The sequence below is a fragment of the Dama dama genome, chromosome 32 (genome assembly GCF_033118175.1).
Source record: "Dama dama isolate Ldn47 chromosome 32, ASM3311817v1, whole genome shotgun sequence".
NCBI classification, from domain to species: Eukaryota; Metazoa; Chordata; class Mammalia; order Artiodactyla; family Cervidae; genus Dama; species Dama dama.
The window spans coordinates 21,331,012-21,357,630 of record NC_083712.1 but is presented as its reverse complement, the minus strand read 5'-3'; the positions used below and the strand labels follow the sequence as shown (position 1 = coordinate 21,357,630).

The 26,619-nt window shown below is 41.4% G+C and overlaps 1 long non-coding RNA gene across 1 annotated transcript; it reads right to left on the bottom strand.

The window, feature by feature from the left end:
• Nucleotides 1-5,223: 5,223 nt before the first annotated feature.
• Nucleotides 5,224-22,421, bottom strand: LOC133050599 (uncharacterized). Its single transcript, XR_009691650.1, has 3 exons — nt 22,050-22,421; nt 9,482-9,565; nt 5,224-5,692 (listed from the first exon to the last, which is right to left on the bottom strand). It is a non-coding gene; the product is annotated as an uncharacterized LOC133050599 (long non-coding RNA).
• Nucleotides 22,422-26,619: the final 4,198 nt, after the last annotated feature.

Here is a 26,619-nt window from a genome sequence, read left to right as displayed (position 1 = left end):
ACATAAGAAAATCAGGGTTGGAGCTATTAAATAAGGTTCGTCAGTGGTTAGCAAAATCCAAGGAAGTGGTTGAGACTGTCCAAGAGGAGAACAAAGAGTAGCAAGAGAAGAAACCCAAGGAGGAAATACTAGGAAACAGAAACACATGTAGGACGGCAAAAGAAGGAAAAAACTTCTCTTTTAAGAAGAATCAGTAAGCCATCTCCCAAATGTCCTACAACAATACTAATGGAAAGTTCACAAAAGGGTTAAAAAAGGCTGATAACTTTCATTGATATGGTTTTGTACGTTTGGGAGCTGGCTTATTGATCCATATTAATAGTCAATTTCTTATAAAGTTAAATATACACTTTAAAATATGACATTGCTCAGGGACTACCCTGGTGGTATAGTGGTTAAGACTCTGCGCTTGCACTGCAGGGGACGTGGGTTCAATTCTGGTCAGGGAACTAGGAACCTGCTTGCTGAGAGGGGCAGCCAAAAAAATCTTTCTTTAAGTGGCATGACTTTATTAAGCAAAAATAAGCATATGAGTATATGTTCTTATTGAAGTAAAAAAATGAATTAGAACTGTATGTATTATTTTATGATAAATCTGAAAAAACAGGATGCAGAGTAGGGAGAAATGCAAATTACATAATGATTCATACAGTATGTATGATACCATTATCTAAAAAACATACAATATACACACACATGTATGTAGATATATACACAGACATATATAAAAAAACTCTTCAAAATGTGTGTGTATTTCCCTGGAGAATAGAGGACTACACAAAGGACATCTCTATTTGTAGAATCTCCCTCTATCCTCAGTAAATTTTTTCTTTCAGAATGAAGAAAAGAAAGAGGGAGGGTAGGAGCAAAAGAGGAAGAAAGGAAGGAAGGAAAGAAGAACCTAAAGTAATAAAGACAAAACTCCAAGGTAGATTCTAGGAGGTAAAATTGCTCTATATATTTTTCTTCATATTTTATATCAAAAGGGAATATTGATTCCTTGTAAACAATTCAGAAAATATACAAAAGTGTAAAAGAACAAACAAACAAAAAACCCTCGTCCAAAAAAATGAACTTAACATTCTTCCAGGTAGGGCCATCAGAGAAGACAATGGCACCCCACTCCAGTACTCTTGCCTGGAAAAACCCATGGATGGAGGAGCCTGGTAGGCTGCAGTCCATCAGGTCGCTACGAGTCGGACATGACTGAGCGACTTCACTTTCACTTTCACACATCGGAGAAGGAAACGGCAACCCACTCCAGTATTCTTGCCTTGAGAATCCCAGGGACGGGGGAGCCTGGTAGGCTGCCGTCTATGGGGTCGCACAGGGTCGGACACGACTGAAGTGACGTAGCAAGATAGGGCCATACTTTCATTAACCTGCATGTCGTAAATAAAATTTTTTGGTATTCTTTTCAAAGGGGCCAGAATTTCTCAAAAATGTTCTTCTGATTCATGAGGTGAATGATATTGAAGTCAGTTCTTTCTCTGAGTCTTTGGGACTAAATAACTGTAGTCTTTAATTACACAGTATTTTCTCACAGCTCCATAATCCCGTTTGCAGATTTCGTGGTTTGTCCTTCGCCTCACACAGTCCACTTGAGGGATATCTCAACCCATTTCAGATCTACTGTCGAACAGAAGGCGGCACCCACAGTTCCCAAACCAAGTTGCCCTGTCCTTCAGACATTCGTTGAAAACATCACCGCTAACTGAACCGAGAACTCTCAGAACTGCGTGCGTCTGACCTTCTGACACTCTCGGTCTGTGTAATACAAGAGAAACTACAGTTCCCGTGGGGCTCTGCTCCTGGGCGCCCCCCGCCTCTATTCGTGCGCCTGCGCGATCTGAGCGTGGACTGCAACTCCCAGGATGCAGCGTGCTGCCGCTCTCGCCGCTCTACTTCCTGCCGGGGCGTGTCCTCAGCAACAGTGGCTCCGCGAGTCCAAGAAAAGTTAAAGATGGGTGGAGTTTGTGGGCTGCGTGGGAAGCTGTTGGGCGCCGCTTATTTTTTTCGATCACACAAAACCTTTGCTGATCTACAGCAAAGTGTACTGGTGCGCGGCAGCCTAGGTTTGTGGTGTGCACGGGCTTGACTCTTCTCAACTGGGAGAAGGGTCTTTCAAGCACCTGCACAGGTGGTCGCGGCCTTCGCTGGTCCTCGCCATCAGCTCTTCCTTGAAGCTGTCCGACATCTCTCCCAGGGCGTGGGAGAGGCTGACAATCCTGGGTTTTATTGGAGTGGTGGATTGTTTTTTTCAATCTTTATATTTTCGTGGGAAATTAGAAGACTCCAGAGGAGACTTCAAGTCAGATATTTTTACCCTAGTAATCCACGCGCGCTTCTTGAAAGATTTTTCCTATAGTTTTGTAGTTTGTTTTGGTTGGGCCTGGGATTTCTATTTTTGTAATATTTCAACTCCTGATTGTTACTGTGCTCTGAAAACAGAAGCGTGGAGGAATGCCTGTATTTAAAGGCGAATAGGAAGTCTCTTAAGGAATCACTTGATTAACAGTTTTAATATGTATAATTAATAAATGTAATATGACCATAAATGTAATGCGTGGGAAACTACAGCCTCCCCCCTCCCAACCCCCCGCTGGAAACAGAAGCATTCCAGTTCAAGAGTGGGGAATATCAGAGAGAAATGGGTTGAAGAATGAATGGTGGGTGGGAGGTGAACAATTACAGGTAACCATAAATTGCTTTTTTTAAAAATGTGTTCTTGAGAAAGCTGGATTCCCAGCTCTGGTATTTATTAACTGTAATTTCATCCAGGTTAGTTTACCTCTTTGAATCTCAGTCTCCTCATCTGTGAAATAAAGATGATTTTTCCTTTTCTCCCCATATGACAGTTTCTGTGAAGGCAAGTTAAAGTATTTGAACATAGTTCTTAAACTCCATAATTACCCCAAAGTGAGTTGGTAATGATAGTTACGTGGCAAGTGTAATGAAAGGCCAGGGCAACTAGGAATGCTAGTTAAGAGTTGAAACTGGGGACCACGGGGTCAAGGCTGAAGGGTAAAGCAAATAAGTCTGGGAAGAGCTGAGAATCCGGGACAAGACAGATGGGTCAGTTGGCAGTATCTATGACTTGTCGCTAAGCTTGAGGAAAGTAGGAGCCACATCTGTGTTGTTCACAGTGGTCTGCATGCTATCTGCCATGGTGTCCAACATATGAGGCCTTTGTTCTTGCCTTCCCTCTGCCTGGAACACTCTTACCCCATATATCAGTCAGGGTTCTCCAGAGAAACAGCCAGTAGGATGTGTGTGTGTGTGTGTGTGTGTGTTTATGGTGTGCATGCACTCAGTTGTGTCTGACGCTTTGTGACCCCATGTGGATGTGTGTGTGTGTGTGTGTTTATGGTGTGCATGCACTCAGTTGTGTCTGACGCTTTGTGACCCCATTGACTGTAGCCCTCTAGGCTCCTCTGTCTATGGGTTTCTCCAGGCAAGAATACTGGAGTGGGTTGCCATTTCCTTCTCCAGGGGATCTTCCTGACCTAGGGATCGAACCTGCATCTCTTACTTCTCCTGCATTGCCAGGTGGATTCTTTACCTCTGAGATGCCTGGGGAGATCAGAACAACCCTGTGTATTAAGTATTGTTATTCTCAGTTTACAGATGAAAACTCTGAGGCCCAGAGGCATGAGATAATCTGTCCAAAGTCACACAGCAAAGTAACAGGGCAAAGGGAAGGCACACCTGGATCTGTGTATGCTGCTTCTTCACTACTTCTTCCATCTCATGGATGTGAACTCTGAAGTTCTTCCTTTTTCTCCCCTACAATCCACTGTCCTTCCACCCTTCAAAAATCTGTTCAAGAATACTTCAGGATGAGACCCTCCATTTATTACGCAAGTATTTACTGAGTGCCCACCTTCATACTCGCTTTAGTCACTCACAAAGATTTCTCAAGGGCCCACTGTGTTTCAGGTACTCGTGGGGATGCTGAGGATACATCAGTGAAAAACACACACACGTCCCTGCGCTGTGGAGCTTACATTCTACAAGGGACAGAAAGACAGTAAACATAAGAAGATATAGGGTGATGGGTTAAAGATAATAGGTGCTAAGGGAAACATAAAAAAAAAGGAAGATAGGCAACCTAAGGCTATCTGTATGGAGGGCTGCGATTTTCAACGTTATGAAAACACAATATTGAGCAAAGATTTTCCAGGATATGATGGTCAATTTTATGTGTCAACTTGGCTGAACTATAGCACCCAGTTATTTAGATGAGCAAGACTCATCTAGGTGTTGCTGGGAAGCTGTTTTGGAGCTGTGGTTAACATCTACAAGTTGTGTGGGAGACAACCCTCCATAATGGGTGGGGGTAGGAGGGGGAGACTCATCCAATCACTTGAAAGGCCTTAAAAGCAAAACTGAGTTTTTGCTGAAATAGAAGTTCTGCCTCAAGACTGAAACATCAGTTCCCACCCAAGTTTCCAACCCACCTTATAGATTTCAGACTTGCCAAGCCCCCACAATTACAGAAGTCAATTATTTAAAAGAAATCTCTTAGTATACCTTACGTGTGTGTGTGTGTGAATGCTACCATATGTGCATATATGGGTGTATACTATACATATATAGTACATATACATATATATATAATGCATATACATATATGCTGAGCACACACACAGGGTTGTTCCAATAATGAGGAACTTAACATAGGTTTAGCTTAGGACCTGCCACAGTGAGCATGTAAGAGACAGCCATTGTTAGTATCATCATTATCATTCAGTATCAGAGTGAGGACCTTTGTAAGAATCATTAAAGTAGACTAAAAGTTTAAGACTTAAGGGCCTGTGAGCTTGGGATGCTAAAGTCTGAAGTGACATTAATACACAAGTTTGGGTCCTGCAGAGAGTTAGAGGCATAGTACATTTTAGTTCAGGGTCCTTTAATTATTTTTTAAAACAGGATGAACATTTTGCAGTGTATGTAGTCCAGAAAACAGATTAATTGACACCAAACCCTTCATTTTGCCCCAAGCTGCCATTTGAACTTCAGGGCTAATTGGTTCCAGGTCAGAGGCCCCATTCATTTGCTTCCTACCAACACTTGAGAGAAAAATGTACATTTTTACTGTGATGTGTTCTCACCAGGGTTCTTTTATTTCCCCTAAGTTGTTGCTTTGGGCAACAAAAGAAATGCTAGATTCCGAAAAAGCTTTATATCTACCCTGACCCAACACCACTGTAACTATTACCACATACAGCTAACAGGCATTTTTTAAAAAAGATACAAGGACATACACACATTTAAACCAATACACATCTTGTTGATTATTTATTGATATTAAAACAAATAGAATTTCTGGTTTTGGTCCCCTCTGATAAAACATAATAGTTTTACCAATATGTGGGTCGTGTGTTCATCAGAAAAATACTAATTTTGAAAAATATAGTGTGGACCTGGTCATTCTATGACATCATGTCTGATTTTCACTTCTTAAGAGGGAAACATTTATAGTCACGGAGCCAAGTAGATTTCATGCAGAAGACAGATGAAGGCCGGATGTTTGAGGTTTTTCTTCTGGTCTTTTTGCTTCCCGTAGTATCTGACTACAGCTAGTTATAACGTTTCATGTTTGTTTAAGGAGTGGGCAGATTGTGAAAAAATAGACAGTTGGCTGCAGCATTCTGAGTTATGTTTTGTTTCTTGATTTCTGCTTTGCTCCCTTGTTAGAAATAAACGAGAGTGTTTAAGAATGATAGATTCTTTCAGCAGTTCTTTTTTTAACCCCAGGTCATTTCTTCATATAGGGAAGACTATGGAATTTGGAGTAACATTTATTTTTGAGTACCATCCAGTTTAGGATGGCTGGACTTTGGTGGGGAACAGGGGTCACCTTGACCTTCCTTCAAGATTATAAAATAATTTCTTGTCTAAATGTTAGGGGTGGGACAAAAAGGGATCACTGTTCTGTGCTGTGTCCCAAATGAAAAAAAATTGATTTAAATGGAGTTCCTGTGTATTTTGTTTTAGACATGTTTATAATAAAGAATCAAAAGAGTGCTTTCACATTTATTATTTTCAAGTTAAGGGTAATTAAATGTCACTTTAATTCAATGTCAAATTAAGAAGGATTGATACAATACTGCTTCTGTTTTATGTTTTGGTTTTTTGGCCACAAGGCACATGGGATCTTACTAAGCTCCTGACCAGGGACTGAACCTGTAACCCCTGCATTGGAAGGCGATGGTCCAAAGGTCTTAACCACTGGACAGTCAGAGAAGTCCGTGTCATAGACATAGACAAATTGATAATAGAGCAGAATGAAGATACCAGAAGTATTTCTAAATACATATGGACAATTGATTTTCAACAAAGGTGCAAAGGGAATTCTGTGAAGAAAGGGTGGTCTATCTAGCCAATAGTGCTACAATGATTAGATACAAAAAAAGGAAGAAAGAAAAAGGACTTCAATCTAAATGTTGTTCAGTTGCTCAGTTGTGTATGACTCTTTGCAACCCCATGGATGCCAAGCTTCCCTGTCCTTCACTAATCTAAATATCCCACACAATATACAAAATCAACTTGAATGGATTATAGACAAATATGAAACCTAAAACTATGAATCTACTAGAAGAAAACATAGGATGAAACATCTATGACATTGAATTCGGCACAGATTTCTTAGCTACAACACCAAAAGAACTATGCATAAAAATTGATAAATTGTCCTTATCAAAATTAAAATTTCTGCTTTTTAAAAGACACTGTTAAGGGAGAAGGGATAGTTGGGGAGTTTGGGATGGACATGAACACCCTGCTGTGTTTTAAGTGGATAGCTGACAAGGACCTACTGTATAGCACATAGAACTCTGTTCAGCGTTGTATGGTCACCTGGATGGGAAGGGAGTTTGGGGAGAATGGATACATGAGTAGGTATGGCTGGGTCCATTCACTGTTCATCTGAAACTGTCACAATATTGTTTGTTAATTGGCTATATCCCAATACAAAATTAAAAGTTTAAAAAAAAAATCCAAGTGTAGGCACCTCAGAACCACCTTCCACATGAAAAAAAAAGAAAAGATAAAAGTATTTTTTAAAACAAACTTTCTAAGAAATCCTTTCCAAAAAACCCACGCTGTCAAGAGAATGAAAAGACTGGGTTAAAATATTTGTAAATTGCATCCAATAAAGAATATACAACCAGGATATTTTTTAAAAAACCCCAAACTCTCAAAACTCAACAATAAGAAAACAATTTTAAAACATGGGCAAAGATTTGAATAGATGCTTCACCAAAAAAAAAAAAAAAAAAGAGTCAGACACGACTGAGCGACTGAACTGAGCTTCACCAAAAAATGTTTCTGGATGGCAAATAAGCACATGAAAAGATGCTCCATTTCATTAGTCAGTAGGAAAATGCAAATTAAAACCACAGTAAGAAACCACAACTGTTGGAATGGTAAAAAAAATAAAATAAAATCTGACTACATCCCAAGTGTTGATTAGGATGTGGGACTCTGCTCTGTTGCTGGTGGGAATGTGAAATTGTAGAAACACCCTGGAAACGATTTTGCATTTGTTTTGAACCAGACATTCCATTCTAGGTATTTACCCAGGATAAATGAAAGCGTATCTCTATACAAAGACTTGTACATCATTCTTTACGGCAGCTTTACTTGTAATAGCCCCAGATTGGAAATAATCCTAGTGTCCATTAACAGGTAAATGGATAAACAACCTGGGGTACAAATAAATGATATTCAGCAATAAAAAGGATAGAAACCTTTATACATGCTGCAACATGGATGAATCTCACAAATATTGTACGTGAAAGAAGAAAGACAGAAAAGAGTATCTATTGAATGATTTCATTTATAAAAATTGTGGCCAATGAACACAGAGTGACAGCAAATCAGTGGTTGCCTGGGGAGTCAGGGGTGGAAGGGAAAGGATCTTAAAGAGGCGTGTGGCAACTTTTGAGGGTGATATGTTTATTATTTTCAGTGCAGTGAGAGTTTCGTGGGTACATCATATGCCCACTGTACATCATTAAATTATACATATGAAATACGTAGAGTTTACTGTGTGCAAGTTATATTGTGTGCTCAGCTACTCAGTCGTGTCCGACTCTCTGCAGCCCCACGGACTGTCGCCCACCAAGCTCCTCTGTCCATGGGATTTCCAGGCAAGATTCCTGGAGTGGGTTGCCATTTCCTACTCCAAAGGATCTTCCCCGCCCAGGGACTGAACCTGCGTCTCCTGCGTTGGTAGGAAGATTCTTTACTCCTGAGCCACCGGGGAAGCCTGTGCTGGTTATCGCTTCAATAATTTGCAACATTCTGCTGTTCTCTTTCAGGGAGTTGTGGGGTAAAGGGCAGGCGAGAGATCCAGTGAACTCAGAAGAGGATGTGGGATCGAGCAAGGATTTTGGTCTTTTATGAAGCTGGGATATGCCACAGCATGTTTAGATGAGCAGAGAGGACAAACAGATGCAAGAGTAAGAGGACCTGCCAGAGCCCTTGAGTGGGCAGGAAAGTCTGGGCTGGCATCCTGTGTGCGAGGGAGGCTTGGGCCTGGAAGAAGAGGACAGCTCATCCACATCGGGGAGGAAAGACAAAGACAAGGGTGGGGCTTGCTTCATCCGCCACACTGGCTCTTTGTTAGTAATGGAGACGATATCCCCAGTCACAACAATGGGAATAGTCAGCAGGCGCCGTATTCATTAATAAAATGAGTCACACCAATTCAGTAGAACTTGATTTTCTTTGGTAAAATTTTCAACCAGGACACCAATGAGCATCTTGTTGGTACAGGTTTCTGGGTCTCCTGCTGAAAAAAGGTGCTGCCAGCAACCCCAACTCTCCTTTGAAGCAACACTCCCCGGGTCTGAATTGGAGAAATGAGTTGGATAGAAATAATGGGGAGTCCTCTGCGTGTGTGTTCAGTATAAAATGACATTGCCATTCAAGTTTCCCAGTGTTAGGAATATTTTCATAAGCAAAAATCTCTGTTCTCTGACTCCTGTCTCTTGTCAGTACCATGGCCATCGCTCTTGCCCCCATTACCTATGCAGCAAAAGCAGCAGCAGCCACCATTTGTTAAGTGGCACCCAGCATCTCAGCAGTAAAGAATCTGCCTGCAATGCAGGAGACATGGAGATGTGGGTTCAATCCCTGAGTCAGGAAGATCCCCTGGAGGAGGGCATGGGAACTCTCTCCTGTATTCTTGGCTGGAGAATCCCATGGGCAGAGGAGCCTGGCGGGCTACAGAGAGTTGGACAGGAGTGTAGCGATTGAACAGACACGAAGTGACTGTCTCACTGCATCTTCAGAGCAGACCTGTTGGGTTGATGTGCCATGAGCCCCTGTTAACAGTCATGGAAAATGAGTCTTACAGAGGTTAGGTTCTTGTCCAAAGTCACATCTCAGAAGCATCAGAGCCAGAATTAAAATCCAAGTCCCTGTGACTCCAAAACCTTTGCTCTTAACAAGAATTGTATGCAGTGCTTACCTCCCCTTCTGAATTCAAAGTCTCACTGGTGAGAGTAGATTACATGCATATTTTCCTCCAAGTCTTATTCACTGCAACCACCACCTTTGGACAATAATAAAGGAACTCAGGAGAATGAAAATAATTTCACATCCTGTCTCAGCAACTGTTTTCATTTTTGTCCACTTCCTTTAGATCTGTATCCATGTGTACATATTTCACATAGCTGTAGATGCAATTTTATATATATATATATATATATATTCTGCTTTTATGGTTAATGTTATACCAGGCATTTTTCTTGTTGCTATTTAGTCTGTAGCAGATGCATAATATTCCATTTCGTTAATGAGCCATGATTTAATTAACAAAATCCCGTGATGAACACATCTTATTCCCAATTTTTCAGTTTTAAAAACTATGTAAACTGATTTCCCCCCATCTTCTTGTAATTTCTTTTAAATAATAAATTCCCAAGAGTGAGATTACCAAACAAGAATTTGAACATGTTTAGGAATTTGGTACTTTGAAAGAGAGTGAAATTAGAAAAGTTTGTACCTTGCATGATGGTAGAAAATTCTCATCACTGGCATGAAGAGATGAATAATGTAATTATTGTTCAGGAAGACCAGAACTGAAGACAAATGGGGAGTGACTGCTCAAGGGTACAGGGTTTCTTTTTGGGGTGATGAAATGTTCTCGAATTAGATAGTGGCGATGGTCGCATGGCTTTGAAAATATACTAAAATCAATTCACATGTATACTTGAGAAGGGTGAATTTTTATGGTATGTAAATGTTATCTCAATATAGGGTCACAAAGACTTCAGACAGACATGACTGAAGTGACCTAGCAAAAAATTAAAGACAGAGTTTCAGATTTTCTAAGTAATAGTTTCAGCCCTTGTTCAATTTCTCTCAGAGCGTTCTGCATTTGTTTTTATATCTGGGAGCAGCATCTCATAGTGCTTTGGAGCATCAGACTGCCAAGTGGCATCACCACTTAGCAGCTTCATGACCCCTGCTGAGTGCTGGAGGTTGCGTCCTCTGGAAGCCCATGCGGAGATGGAGATTGGGGTGTAGGATGTTTATGAAGGACCAGGACTTATGAAGGCAGGGCAGAAGCAGGGCTGGCTGGAGGAAAGGACGGAAGTGAGCTGCAGGTCTGACATAGCCTCAACCAACCTCCACTGTCAATGTTGGGCAATGGGCTGAAATGGCCAGGCCTTTTTACAGCGACCTTGTGCTAAAGTTTGGTACGTGATGTCTTGGAAGGGCAAGCTCACGGGCCAGGCGTGCTCCGCGCCTGTGGCTGACCCTGAAGGAGCTAACGGCAGAAGGCTGACCTCTCTGCTCCCTGAAGGTGGGCAACGTGACCGGGCCTTTGGGTGCAACATCTCTGTGTCTATCACAGGAAGTTGCTTTAATCTCATTTGCCTCCATTTCCTCACCTGTAAAACTGAGATAATATCTACCTGCTAGGACTGTTAGAGAATTAAACAAGGTAACACATTGCTTGCTGGGTGGTTCAGTGATAAAGAACCTGCTTGCCAATGCAGTAGATGTGGGTTCAATCCCTGGGTCAGGAAGAGCCCCTGGAGGAGGAAATGGCAACCCACTCCTGTATTCTTGCGAGGGCAGAGGAGCCTGGCAGGCTACAGTTCCTGGGGTCGCAAAGAGTTGGACACGAGTTAGTGACCAAATAACAGCAGTACACAGGGAACACTAAGAATAGTGCTTGTCACATGAGAAGAGGTGAAAAATACTAGCTGCTACTCTTGTGTGTTATTCTATCATTATTTATAAAACTTAAACTTCAATATTATACTACTTAAAATATAAAAGGTATTATTCAACATGTTTATAATACTAATTAATTATTAAATATAATATATAAATATTATATATACGGTATTAGTTACTATCATTATTAATGAGTAATACAGTCAGTTTTGAAGAATTGTAGAGTACATACTAAGAAGGCTCGGAAGACTTTTTAAATGTTTTCTATTTTTTATGCTAAAGATTTTTTTTGATGTGAACCATTTTTAAAGTCTTTATTGAATTTTTTACAATATTACTTTTATTTTATGTTTTGTTTTTTTGGCCACAAGACATATGGGATCTCAGCTCCTCGACCAGGGATCGAACCCATACTCCCTGCACTAGAAGGAGAAATCCCAACCAGTGGACCACCAGGGAAGTCCCCTGGAGGACTTAAAAAAAAAAAAAAAATCAGCTTTGTTTTTTCCGAGCAGTTATAGGGTCGCAGAAAGGCTGGAGAAGGGAATGGCAACCTGCTCCAGCATTCTCGCCTGGAGAATCCCGTGGACAGAGAAGCCTGGGGGGCTACAGCCTATGGGGTCACAGAGAGTCAGACACGACTGAGCAACTGACCCTAGAAGGGTCACAGCCAAACTGAGCAGAAAGTACAGAGAGTCTGTCCCTGTGCTCCCGTGCCCGCAGCACACAGCCCACTATCCTGCAGACTTTTAAGGAATGACCTCTTTCTGTACGTCCTGAAGTCAGAAATGGGCAGGCCTCTCATACTACAAGAAATGAGTTGAATGATGTGAAAGCTTCTTTGCCCAAGATGAATAATGATATTTGTAGTCCATTCAATCATTCTTGGTTATTAACACCTCCATGCGGTGAGATGGGTTTATTTGATCCTTTCTGTTCTGGCCATCAGCTGAGAGCAAAACCTCATGTCAAGGAAATGTGTTGCTGTTGTTCAGTCGCTAAGTCGTGTCCAACTCTTTGAGACCCCGTGGACTGCAGCACTCCAAGCCTCCCTGTCCATCACCATCTCCTGGAGCTTGCTCAAACTCATGGCCATTGAGTCAGTGATGCCATCCAACCATCTTATCCTCAGTCATCCCCTTCTCCTCCTGCCCCCAATCTTTCCCAGCATCAGGGTCTTTTCCAATGAGTCAACTCTTCGCATGAGGTGGCCAAAATATCGGAGTTTCAGCTTCAACATCAATCCTTCCAATGAACACCCAGGACTGATCTCCTTTAGGATGGACTGGTTGGATCTCCTTGCAGTCCAAGGGACTCTCAAGAGTCTTCTCCATCACCACAGTTCAAAAGCATCAATTCTTTGGTGCTCAGCTTTCTTTACAAAGAAAAGTGACAGCTTTACCAAGGGCTGACCCTTGGGTACAGCCCTGTTAGAGGAGGAAAGGCAGCTTACACTTTATAACAATTTTGGACTCAATTTCTTTTTTTTTTTTCCCCCATTTATTTTTATTAGTTGGAGGCTAATTAGTTTACAGTATTGTAGTGGTTTTTGCCATACATTGACATGAATCAGCCATGGATTTACATGTGTTCCCCTTCCTGATCCCTACTCCCGCCTCCCTCTCCATCCCATCCCTCTGGGTCTTCCCAGTGCACCAGCCCTGAGCACCCGTCTCATGCATCCAACCTGGGCTGGTGATCTGTTTCATCCTTGATAGTATACTTGTTCCAATGCTGTTCTCTCAGAACATCCCACCCTCGCCTTCTTCCACAGAGTCTAAAAGTCTGTTCTGTACATCTGTGTTTCTTTTTCTGTTTTGCATATAGGGTTATCGTTACCATCTTTTAAAATTCCATATATATGCGTTAGTATACTGTATTGGTCTTTATCTTTCTGGCTTACTTCACTCTGTATAATGAGATCCAGTTTCATCCATCTCATTAGAACTGATTCAAATGAATTCTTTTTAATGGCTGAGTAATATTCCATGGTGTGTATGTACCACAGCTTTCTTATCCACTCGTCTGCTGATGGGCATCTAGGTTGCATCCATGTCCTGGCTATTATTTCAATTGTATCCACATTGCATAGGAGAAAATTTGTAAGTGTTGAAACAGCTTTGGTTAAAAAAAAAAAAAAGTCATCATACAGGTAGATGGACTTTGTATGAATTTTAACACATGTAGATTCATGTAACCAGCAGCACAGGGAGAATACAGAACAATTCTACCACCATAGAATGTTCCCAGGGCTGTATCTGCATAGTCATGCTCACTTCCCACAGCCACTGATCTGTTCCCCATCACTATAGTTTGAGACAGTTCTGCTTTGAATAATTTCATCTTTTATCCTCACAGAGTTTGCGAAGACCGTGGGGTTTTTGTGTCAGAGAGAGCTGCTACATCCTCCATTACTAAGTATGGGATTGGGGGAGGCTAACTTAATGAGACAGGGAAAGAAAAGGATATGTATTTATAAGGTCCTGCCCAACAAGGATGTCTGTCTTTGCCATCTTGGTATTGACCTTACTCCAAAGATTGGAGTAAAGTTAAGGCTGGTGGAATGGGGCAGAGGTTAGGTGTGCCTGCTCAATTGATTCGGTTATGTCCGACTCTTGGCAACCCCACTGACTGTAGCCCGCCAGGCTCCTCTGTCCATGGGATTCTCGAGGCAAGAAAATTGGAAAGTGAAAGAAAAATCCCTCAGTCATGTCCGACTCTTTGCGACCCCATGGACTGGAGCCTATCAGGCTCCTCTGTCCATGGAATTTTCCAGGCAAGAGTTCTGGAGTGGGTTGACATTTCCTTCTCCAAGGGCATCTTCCCAACCCAGGGATGGAACCCGGGTCTCCTACATTGCAGGCAGACACTTCCCCATTTGAGCCACCTGGAAAGCCTAAGAAAACTGGAGTGGGTTGCCATTTCCTCCTTCAGGAGGTTACTACTCTGATGAATAATTTAGTCTGTTTTGCCCAGACCATGTTAAAGAGTTATGATGCAGCATATACACTGAGAAGGCTCTGAAGATTTCTTAAAAATATAGAGTGTTAATTTTTTTTAGGCCAGTTTTAAGTTCACAACAAAACTGATTTACAATGGAAAGGTTAAAGTTACTTGGGGAAAGGAGATAACGGGTTCGGCAGATGAAATGAGATGGGCAAAAAGTGAAAGAACCAGCACGGGGTGTGTTTGAAGAGAAAGTTTTGTTTTCCTTTGCGGGGACGGGGTTGAGACACGGAAAGAGAAAGATTGGAGGAGGTTGAATGCTGTGATCCGTAGTGTTTTGGGAAGTTGTATGCTCGATAAGGAGGATATTCATAGACATTTCATTGTGTATTATAAAGGAAATCTTCTATGGTACTTTCAAAACATGTGTGAAGTTTTAAGTTGCTTTTCGATTATTTTTGGGTAAAATTTACTTATGTCTTCTATTTTCGAGGCAGACTTTGTGTTTATTATATTATACTTATTGTGACATACTGTTTCATAAATGTGATATATATATACACAGGTTTAATAGATACTGTGGGCCAGGCACTGTTGAAGTGGCCTTATCAACCTTATCTCCTTTAATCCTGAAAATAACCCTAAGAGATAGGTATTGTTATCAGTATTCTATTTCATCGGAGAGGAAATCAAGATTTAGAGAAGTTGAGTAATCCACTCAGGGCTATTAAATGGATTTGAACGCAGGCTTTTGAATGGCGGAAATCAGTCATCTAGCCATTATGCTATATTGCTGCTGCTCAGCTTCAGATTTCTCATCTGTTAAGATAGAGAATAATTCCTAACCCATAAAATCATTCTGAAGGTTAAATGAGATCACTATAAGCTCCCTGCACAGTTTATTCATGTTCTTTGATTCCAATTGACCATTGCTGTGCCTTGCACAGAGAAGAGATTTCAATAAAAGCACTACTGTTTTATGACTAAGCATATTCCATGCCCACTCTAGGTTTTACGCAAGACATTTGTGAGCTAATAATCATTGTGTTGCCACTGGGGATACGAAGATAAATAAGATAGTCCTTGCCCTGAGAGCTCAAAGTCCTGTGGGTTACTAACACATGGAGACCGTTCCCAGATACTGTAGATAAGCGCAGTGAGGGTGGAAATCAAGATGTATGGTCTGCCTGAGAGCTGCCTTAAGGGATAATTTGGAGTTCAGAGAGTAGGTGAGTAGAAAAAGGTGGGCTTAGGAAGGCAAGACACCTTTTGGAGAGTGGAAAATCAGTGATATTTGGTGTTTGTTGCTGAGGCATACTATGCTGGGCAAGAAGTGGCAAGAAATGAGGTTGGAGAGGAAAGTACCCTGGGTGCCCTGTGGAAAACTTGAACTCCATCTTGTCAGCCACCATTGCCAAATGTATTTTCCCCACTCTTTTTTTTTTTTAACATTTTGCCATATCCATGCCCTCTGTCTTATTATTTATTTAAAAAATATTAAAATATCTCTTTTTTACTTAATCTTGCCCTAAGCAATAATAACCCCCAAACCAATTTTGTTATACTAGTTTTATTTTTCTAATAATATACTTTACAACAAATGGGTTACAATTAAAATTTTAGAAAACATCTATCCATGGATCACTTAAAAATCATCTCAAAAAAAAAGAAAAGAAAGAAAAGAAAAAGAAAAAATCATCTCAGATAGCACTGAGGGGGTGAATGTGTATTGTGTTCGTTCAGGTAAGCAGTAGGGTTCTTGGAGGGTTTTAGCAGAGGAATGATTTGCTCCCAGAGAAAAACTAGTTTGCCAACTTTAGCCACAATACTTCTTTTAAGAAGGTCCACATGAAGCATTTGCTTATTTTTGTAAGCAAATACAAAGCACTGTATTTGCTTAGAAATTTTGCCCATCTGTATAGTTTTGGGAGTCTTTTGTTTTTAAGAGTATTTTTCTTTTTCTCTTACTTTTATTCAATTTTGCTTTATAATCATGCTTCCCAAGAAAATCTACAAGACAAAATGTTTTCAGGGAACTCTAGTTTCTATCCTTCATCTCTACCTGGTTCCTTCAATCCATTCCATAGGGAATCATTTTGCTTATTTATTTGTGGTTTAAAAGTGAAAGTCACTCAGTCATGTCCAACTCTTTGCGACCCCATGGACTATACAGTCCATAGAATTCTCCAGGCCAGAATACTGGAGTGGGTAGCCTTTCCTTCTATTTAAAAGCATATGTGAGATATATCACCACCTTGCTTTATTCACACTGTATTCTGGAGACCACTCCATAGCAATACATAGAGATGTTTTTCATTTAGAATGTGGCTTTGAGGAGAAATGTAGTTCATACAAAGTAAGTTTTCTGATCACATGATATTAAACCATAAGTCATAACAGAAATATTTCTAGGAAAAAAACCTTCAAATATTGAATATTAATCATTACCCTTCTAAATAACCCATGGTTAAACAAGAAATTACAAAGAAAATTTAAAAATATCATTTGAATAAAATTGATTGACACACGTATTAAATTTCTAGGTTACAGCTAAAGCAGGGCTTATATAGAAATTTATCACATTAAATGCTTATATTAGAAAGGAAGAAAGGTTTCGAACTGTTAACCTAGACTTTCACCTTAAAAAAGTTAAAAAAACAAGAACAAATTAAACCCAAAGCAAGCAGAAGGAAAGAAATAATAAAAATAAAAACAGAAATTAATATACTAGAAAACAGGTGAAAATAAAGTAAAAACAAGAAGCTGTTTCTTGAAAAGATCCATAAAATTGATAAACCTCTAGCCAGATTGGCAAAAAAAGTACAACAAATTCACAAATGAGCAATTTTTCAAATGAAAGAGGGCCATCACTACAAATATTAAAATGATAATGAGGATATATCATGGTCAACTTTATGCCAGTAAGCTTGATAGTTTCGATATAGACATCTCTTGAAAAATGCAAACCACTAAAGCCCACTCAAGAAGAAACAGATAACCTGAACAGCCTTCTACTAAAGAAACTGAATGAAAGAAATTGGATTTGTAGTTAAAAACCTCTCCACAAAGAAATTCCAGATCAGATGATTTGGATTTTACCAACCATTTAAGAAAGGAATAGTATCAATTTTATACATAGTTTTTATGACCTTAGCTTAGGCAAAGATATCCTAGATAATTTATAAGACTGGCAACACTAAGGGTGGATAAAGATGCAGAGCAATTGGAACTTTTATTCACTGCGGGTTGATATACAAAATTATACAGCCACTTTGAAATACAGTTTGAGAGATTTTTATAAAGCCAAACACCCACATACATTGTCTATATGACCCATAACTTCATTCCTATGCTTTTATTTAACATAGGAGGAAGGAAGAAGTATTCACACAAAGACCCATCTCTGAATGTTTCTAGAGCTTTATTCATAGCATCATCAAAATGGAAACAACTAAAATGTCCTCCAACTGATGAATGTATAAAACAATGTGTCACTATATATCCACACAGAGGAATACTACTCAGCCATTAAAAAGGACTGAGATATTGATAACCATAACACGGATGAAATCAAAAGGTTTATGTTAAGTGAAAGTGGCCAGATACAAAGGTTATATATTATCTTATTTTCATAGTATTCTTTGAAAGGCAAAACTATAGAGAGAAAAATTGTTAGTAACTGCCAAACCTGGAAAGGGGATTGGCTATAAAAGGTTGAGAACTTTTTGGGGTGATGGAAATCTATTGTATTTTGATTATGGTGGTGGTTACACAACCATATACATTTGTCAAAACTCATCAAACTGTACTTAAGGGAGTGAGTTTTGTTTTTATATACTATACCTTTATAAACTTGACTTTAAGAATATAATAAAGGTAAAAAAAGAAATGAGGGAAAAAAAGATTAAAAGGACTTCCCGGTGGTGCATTGGCTAAGATTCCATGCTCCCAATGCAGGGTGTTCAGATTGGACCGCTGGTCAGGAAACTAAGAGCTTGAATGCCACATGCTATGGCTAAAAAAAAACATTGAAGGTGGAGAAACCAATAAGGAGACAGAAGGGATGAAGTTTAAACCAGGGCATGTGTGCATGCTCAGTTGTGTCCAACTCTTTGCGACCCCATGGACTGTAGCCTGCCAGGCTCCTTTGTCCATGGGGTTCTCCAGGCAAGAATACTGGAGTGGGTTGCTGTTTCCTCCTCCAGGGATCCCAACCAGGGATCGAACCCATGTCTTTTGTGTCTCCTGCATTGGCAGACGGGTTCTTTACCACTGAGCGACCCGGATAGACACCCTGATGAGCCTTCCACTGAGAGTTGTGTACAGATTGTCAGAACTCAAAGTAAAAGGTTACAGCCCATGTTGATCTAACTTTTAAAGCAAAGAAATATGAAAAAAAATATTACTATGTAGAAAATCACTTATATTTTTAATACATTTGAATACACTGAATACATTTCTCTGGGGTCCCCACTGATAGTCCGGTGGTTAATTTTACTGGGCTGATATCCAAGCCAATTATTGTTATGGTAATTCCCTATGTCTCAGTGCTGAAACATGGTTAACACGCAACAAATATTTGCTAAGTGAATCTGTTGAATATTTCCTCTTTGCCAAGTTTCTGAGGCTTTCGGATTCCATCGACTGTGAACATAGATGAGCTTAGGAGGCAAACTCAGAAATGGCTACACAACTGAAGAACCTTTTAAATTCATGGTGCCTGATGGAAGGATGGGAGGGGTTGGTGCTACTTGCTACATGGTTTCAGTGGCTTTGCACCAAACTGATGGGGTTGTTTTTTTTTTTTAACCCTTTCTTCAAAGTTTCTCTTAAATCCAGTTACAGTTCATTGCTTTTTTTTTTTTTTTTAATTGTATTGGCAGTTGGAGCCACAGAAGAAAGACCTGAACCTTCTCTGAAAATGTTTTTTTCCTGTTTTAAAAATTGTCCTTTTGAGACTTTGGCAACAGAACCTGAAAGCAGCATGGGGAGAATAGCTTTGAGCATCACTGCTTTACGGTAGGAAACCATTTTAGCTATATTGTCACCAGTTCAGTCCGGTTTGGGCACCGAAGTATCATGTTCCTAATCACACAGGAACTGGTGAATTCAATTCGGCATCTGGTGTGACTTCCTGAAATCACCAGTCAGGATGACTACATTCCTTTAACTCGACTGGGCAGGATGGCACATGTCCTAAAATGTGCTGGAGTCTCCTCTTAGCACCTCTTTCTCACTACCCAGAGTTGCAGAGGAGAGCCCTGCCTTTCTGGTCACTATATTTTTCTGAAGACCCTCAGCTCCCTGTGTATGTTTTCTCAGCACCCTGTACATGGAGCAGGTTGGGTTTGAATGTCACGGTTATTGAGCAAATTTGAAAATAAGTAGGAGTCAGAGTGAGAAGGGTAGCTGGTCTCGTAAGAGGAGAGAGAAGTTAACGGACTGTGGGAGGGGTGAGTCATAGCTGCTCCGAGTTTCAGAAACAGCTCAGCCCCGCCAGCTGCGGGCACTCAGCCTTTTCGCAAGTGACTCCCCCCGTGGGCTGGAGCACGAATGAGCCTGAGGTCCTGCAGAGGAAACTCCACATTTGAAAGCTATACTTTAGCATCTTGGTTCTGCTCAGGGACAGTCTTTGAGAACTGGCCATCGATCCAAGCTCCCAGCAGTGACATAAGCGAGGCACTGCCAGGGTGACAGAGGCTAGAATACACAGAATTTCACTCTTTTTTTGTTCTTGGCATAATTAAGTAGAAAGATCTGCTGATACTGTAGATTCAAAACAAGGACATCCATTAACGGTTTATCATGTTTCTCAGTCCCGACAACTTTGCATGTACATTCAGCACCCGCACCCTTCAATGTGTTGGGAGAGAAAAGTCTGTAATAAAAAGGCACTGAAAAAAAAGAAGAGGCATAGCAGTGTGGTTTGGTTTCATGGGCATGTTCCTCAAGCTAGTAATCTCATTGGAAAGAAGCTCAGGGACGTCAGAGGTGTAGAGAGAAAGAAAGGCAAAAGTTCATGTTGGGTCGACCATTCAGCAGAATCATTAATCAGGAGCGGTCCTGGGAGACTCCTGGGTGTCACGGCTTTGATGCAGGAGGCCGTGGCCCGTGACTGGTGAGGCTGTGAGATTGGGTTCAGTGCAGAAGAGTAAATGAGGGAATGTTCCCTTTCACCTCTCCATCGCCCTCTTCCATTCCTGTATACTCTTAGTGTATCTCACAAGGATCCCAAATTGTCATTCCCTTCACAGTTGCCCAATGGCTCAGAGGCTTCCCCGATGGCTCAGTGGGTGAACAACACACCTGCAATGCAGGAAACCCAGGAGATTCAGGTTCTATCCCGGGGTCGGGAAGATTCCCCTGAAGAAGGAAATGGTAAGCCACTCCAGTATTCTTGCCTGGGAAGTTCCATGGACAGAGGAGCCTGGCGGGCTACAGTCATGGGGTTGCAAAGAGTCTGACACGACTAAGTGACTGAACACAGACATATTGTGAAAGGCCCTTCAGTTCTTGGGCAAACGCACAAGATAAAGACACTCTACTGACGCCTCTGAGCCACAGCTCTGACATAAGACATTTGCTCTTGGGATCCTGGTGTCTAACTCTGCAGACTCCAATTCCACATGTCCCTAAGCTGCTCAGCACAAAGAGAGCACAGATAAATACTACCCAGCTCTCACATGAGAAGCCTCAGCAAGGTTGGTTTTATCAGGCCCATAACTCATTTCCTGTGGACATAACAACACGACCAATCTCAGGGTATCTTCAGAGTAAGGTCCTCAGGTTTGGGACAAGGAGAGAGAAGGGGTCAGCTGCAGTAACTCTGTGCAAACCCTCCTGTGTAACCTTGTATCCAAGGCCCCAAGGGTCCCCTCAGTCAGGGACCTCTTGGTTCTGGGGAGGAAAAAATTTAAATGGATACACATGACAATTCAGTGGCAAAAACAAGACCTTGACATTTTGCTTCCATTCTATTTTTATGACAGAAAGAAAAGCAAGCCAGAGGGGTTGACTAGATAACAGAAGACAATGAAAATCATACTCATTATTTCTTTTCCTAATTCTAGAGTCTGTAATCATCACCCACATATCCTTCTGGAACACAACTTAAATACCATTTAGTCTTGCATTTAGTGCTATACACACACTTCACACAAGTATTTGGATTATGACCAAGTCTAGTATGGTCAATCCTGAACAATCTAAAAAGGAAAAAAAAAGAAGATAGAAAGAAAAAAAGTAATAGCCAAGCAATAAGTGGTAAAGGACTTGCCTCCTGATGCAGGAGATGTAAGAGACTTGGGTTTGATCCCTGGGTGGGGAAGATCCCCTGGAGGAGGGCGTGGCAACCCAACTCCAGGATTCTTGCCTGGAGAATCCCATGGACAGAGGCTATGGTCCACAGGGTCACAAAGAGTCAGACACGACTGAAGCGACTCAGTTCACACCCACTCGCATGCAAACCAGGGCCCACTGTCTGCTCCTAAAATGTACAGATAGAGAAGGACATGCGATGCTGCCGGAATGTCTCTGATTCCATTAAGCGCCAAGCCAGGTTTGGGTCAGCTGACCCGGCCCGTCACAGATATGCCCCGTCTCCCTTCACCCGTCTCTGGGTGCCCTTCCTGGAGGGGTGTGACAACCTCCCAAGTGTGTATTTTTAGAATTTTAAGGGAAAAAAAACAACTTGAACTCAGACTAATGGAGTTTTGCAAAGTTAAAATGTTTTTAAAAGTACAGTGTTCACTCATTCATTCATTCATTCATTCATTCATTCAACAAGTATGTTGACTCATTCAACAAGTATGTTGACTCATTCATTCATTTATTCATTCATTCATTCAACAAACATGGCTTATCCACCCACTATCTCCACTGCTTATTAGTTAGACACTCACTTTTTGACCGTTGGATAACAGCACTGAAAAATCCACAGCATTTTCTCTCTCATTGTGCCTGGAGGGAGGGAGGGCTTTGCACCCCCGCTTCACGCAGGTGTTTCCTTATTCAGAAAGAGGGCGGAGGGCTCTGCAAACATCGAACTCCCGTCATCTCAAGAAACAGCTTTTTTAGAGCAACTCCGTTCACTTGCTGGCCCTTTCTTCTCACATTCAAAACTGACTCTGTAGGTCTGGAACTTAATTGGAAAAATATTTTAAATTCCACTAATAGGTGGCCCTTCACTGATTCTTGGAAGCGGAAAATATTGTGCTTTGGTCTGAGGCAGCTCCAGGGCAATGTACAACGTTCAGCCTCTTGCACCGAGTGGTCAAACAGCTGCAGGTTATTACAGGAGCTGGAGAACATTCGGTATTTGAAATGAAATCTCTACACCTGACAGCAGCTTGCAAGAGCGTCTAGGCAGAAAGGAGACATGGTTCCCATGAACCAGGGCCTTTGAAATGTTACCCAGCAGGACAAAACACTCCCGCTGGAAGGCAGGGTAAATTTGCCTGCATCGCTCAATCGCATCATGTGCAATCCCTAATTAAATTTACTTATTTGTGTCTCCATTTTTTTTTTTTTCTGCAAGCAAGCACAAGGCTTGGGTTGCCATCCGCCTACTCTTGCTTTTGAAAAGCCCAGTCATGTGGTGAACCCTAAGTATTAATGAAGATACTCATTAAATAAGGTAATAAATATTTAGAATATTCATCTCTGCTGAACTTTCCTACATTAGCATCAAAATGCATAGAAGGATAAAAAGGCATGAGAATTCCAGATAGGGTTTTAATCCTAAAGCATAGAAAAACCAAATTAAGTGTATCCCCAAGGCACATTTCTCTTGCCTGGGCAAAAACATAATCTTGGTCTTTAAGAATTAAACCTGACATTTCCTTTGATTTAATTAGATGCAACAAAGGAACAAAGCCACATTTAAGTGAATACCTATTTTTTTTTTTTTTTTTGGCAAATTATCCGCACTGTTTTCTCTACCTTTGGGTGGCTTGCCGAGCCTTTTACAGAGTGTTCTGGCCTGCATTATCTTCTCTGAATTTCTCAGCAATCTTGTGAAGAAAGCAGGTGACCAAAGTGACCATCATCATTTTGCAGGTGAGGAAACTGAGGCTCCAAGAGGTCTCAGGGCTGAGAACTGGCAGTGGTGCTCTGCACCGGAAATAAGGATTTAATCTCTGCTGCTTTCCAGAAGGCGCTGAGGATGTGTGTTAGCACAGTACAACCAGTACTTGCGTGTGAGTGCCTGGGATTAAGTATGGGGATGAAAGGCTGCTGGGAGCTTAGAAGAGAAAGGGAATATGGACAAAAGAGGGCTAAGAATTACTAGAGAAGTTATGCCGGAGTGTGGTTCAGGGCAACAAAATCAGCCCCATGTGCCGAAGGGTGAAAATAGGAAACGAGAGGCTGTAATATGTGCTACAGGCCTCCCTGACGGCTCAGCGGTAAAGCAGCTGCCTGCCATTGCAGGAAGCTTGGGTTCAGTTCCTGGGTGGGGAAGACCTCCTGGAGAAGGAAATGGAGACCCGCTCCAGTATTCTTGCCTGGGGAATCCCTTGGACAGAGGAGCCCTCGGGCTACAGTTTGTGGGGTCGCAAAAGAGTTGGACACGACTGAGCAACTAAACAACCACAGAATGTGCTTCGCTTCATGATTTCTCCAAAGATGGTCCATGAGAATTCTTTGGTTGGTGCCCTAAGCTGGTCAGTATGTTGTAGCCACGCGTTCCAGGAAACAAACTCACTCAGAAGGACAATGCAGATAGTGGAGTGCAGTTTATTACACCAGCGGGCCCAGGGCAGTCTCCTCTTAGCCAAGGACCCCGACCAGTTTTTGTGAAAACCTTATATACCCTAAGTGTATGTGCTCAAACCCACCTCCCCAAATTCTCTGAAACTAGTCTGAACAAAGAAAAAGAAAGATACAGTCAAAGTTAACCAGTGATTCGTATGCCTTAAGCCTAGGTAGTTAACAGTGGATAATTATCATTAGGCCTGTGGTCATACCCCAATAAGCATAATAGAATTTATGATTCTATTCGGTTACACAGATAATTAGGGTATTCTTTTAGGTGACGGACAGTCTAGGTACGAGCCCTGGGGCTCTTTCATCCGGGGGATCTGGTTTTCCAGTTGGTATGTCGTTTCCATAGATACTGGGCATAGAGCTCAAAAGTCCACATCTGGCCCAAGATGGAGTCCTGCTTTCAAGATGGAGCCTGCTCTGTCTGTTTCCTCCTTCAAATAGGCTTTGCTTTTAGCAGATATTGTAGTCAGTACACGGAGTAACAATAAGACACTCACAACTTCAGGACTAAATGAGGAAGTACCAAAAGATAATGAGTGAAATCAGTAAATTATTGACTAAGGAGATAGAGATGCCCTAGGCTAATCAATGCCATTATAGCAGGACATCTGTACCAACTTACCTGAGGCTAGACATAATAGGTGTTATTAACCTGAAGGAATAGGAATCAATTGTGCTTGCTTTATCTAGGGAAGGATGACTGCTAACAGGAGGGGCAAGGCTGAACACCACCCTCTCAAGCAAAGAGCTGGATGGCAGGAATTCAGCAGTGGGTGGGGGGGGGGGGGGGGCGGGGGCAGGATATAGAGAGAAGAATGATCTGGCAGGCACTGAAATCCTCTAAGTATCACTCGACAGGCTGCTTCATCAGGTGTTCTGGGGCCTGGGAATCCCCGCGCTCTAATTTCATGATCATCACACAGCCTCTAAGGGACCTGGAAAATTAGAAGGAGCTGCTGAGATTGGGGTAAGTAGATAGATCTATCCTCCCTTATAAGGTAATAAACTAGCATTCTGCTTTAGATCTCAGGTCTTCAGGGATAGTTGATGTGAGTCTGTCCTGGATACAACCAATTCTGGGGCTTCTGCATCAGCAAAACAGAACACTGATCCTTGAACACAATGAGCATCAAGGCCCTTTGTCCATTTTGACCATCCCGTTTGGAGGAAGCCAGTCTTGTTGGATCACAGCTCTGCTGATCTGCCATGGTGACAGTGCACATGGTGATTTTTTTGTTTTGTTTTGTATCAGTGAATAATTTCCTTGCAGCATGACGACAGTTTTCTGGTTCAGGGGCAATGGCAGCTGAATACCTGAACTAGAGAGAATAAGGGTTCTTGTCTTGGTGTTACCACCAACCATTTCTTTGATATTTCAAACTATTGAGTCATAGTGAAGGTTTCCTCATCTATACATTCAAGGGAGTTCAGTATATGATCTTTGTAATTTGTCCAAGGTCACTAAACTGATCAGTGACGATTGAACATTTACCCAGTAACGCTTCTCCTACTTGACTTCTCTTCTGTGTAAATTTGGGAGCAGAACAGGGGTTGGTGAGGACAGGGAGTATCCCAAGGGAACAGTGAGATAGATCAAAGAGGATTTCCCTTCTCCATAACTAGTTGGAATCAGGTGAGATTACACACAGACTTTTGTTATCTACATGAAGACCTCATAGATCAAGAACCATTTCAGCTACAACCCAACCTCCCAACCTTCTCCATCTCACTGGAAACATATAGAGAATGATAATGATGGAAAGTCATGTTTGTCTATTGCATGCTGGGGAAAATACTGCACTTGGTCACCCCAAGGATGAGGGATTCATCTGTTCCGGCCCCTCCTGTCACCCATTTGGCCAAATACACTGGCTGGAACACTGTGTTACAAGCCCTCTCAAACCAGGGTGCTACAAGGAATAAAACTAAATAAAGCAATGAATGAAATAGACTAAGTTATCCTCTCTTCTTGGAACCTATCTCACCCCAAACTGGAGAGACAGGTCACAGCCTCCTTCTGTCTCTCTTTATATAATGATGGTTTATTGTACAAGAGCTGCAGATAGGATAGAATGTGCTTCTTTGGTTTGGTGTCCTTCTTTAAAGGAAGGCCACATTCTGTTCTTTTGGCTTCTACAGTATTGCTTAATTTGTCATTGCTTCTAATTTACCATGACTATTTTCTGAGGCTGGAAGTCTGAGATCAGCCTTTTGGCAGAGATGGTTTCTTCTGAGGCTTCTCTGGCTTGCAGGCAGCTACTTTCTTGCTGTGTCTTCAGATGATCATCTCTTAGTGGGTGCACCTGTTGGTGTCTTGTGTTCTAATCTCCACTTATAAAGACACCAGTCCTTAGATTAGGGCCCACTCTGATTATTCTAAATTAGTTACCTCTTTAAAATTCCTGTCTCCAAATTCAGTCTCATTCCGAGCAACTGAGGTTTAGGACTTGGACCTGTGAATTCAAAGTGGCGCTCAATCCACCTGTAGCGTTTTCTGCAGTACAATAGAAATACTACATGCTCTATTTTCTTTTTGGAAAGCCACAAAGTCTATTTGTATATAAAATATTATACAAAGTCTTGAAAAATACTCAGTATTCATCTTTCACCCACCCCATTGTTTCATGCATTTTATTTCTATTTATTTTTTTTGTTTCATACATTTTAAAATCAATGATCCTAAACTGTCTTTTGTCTCATATAGCT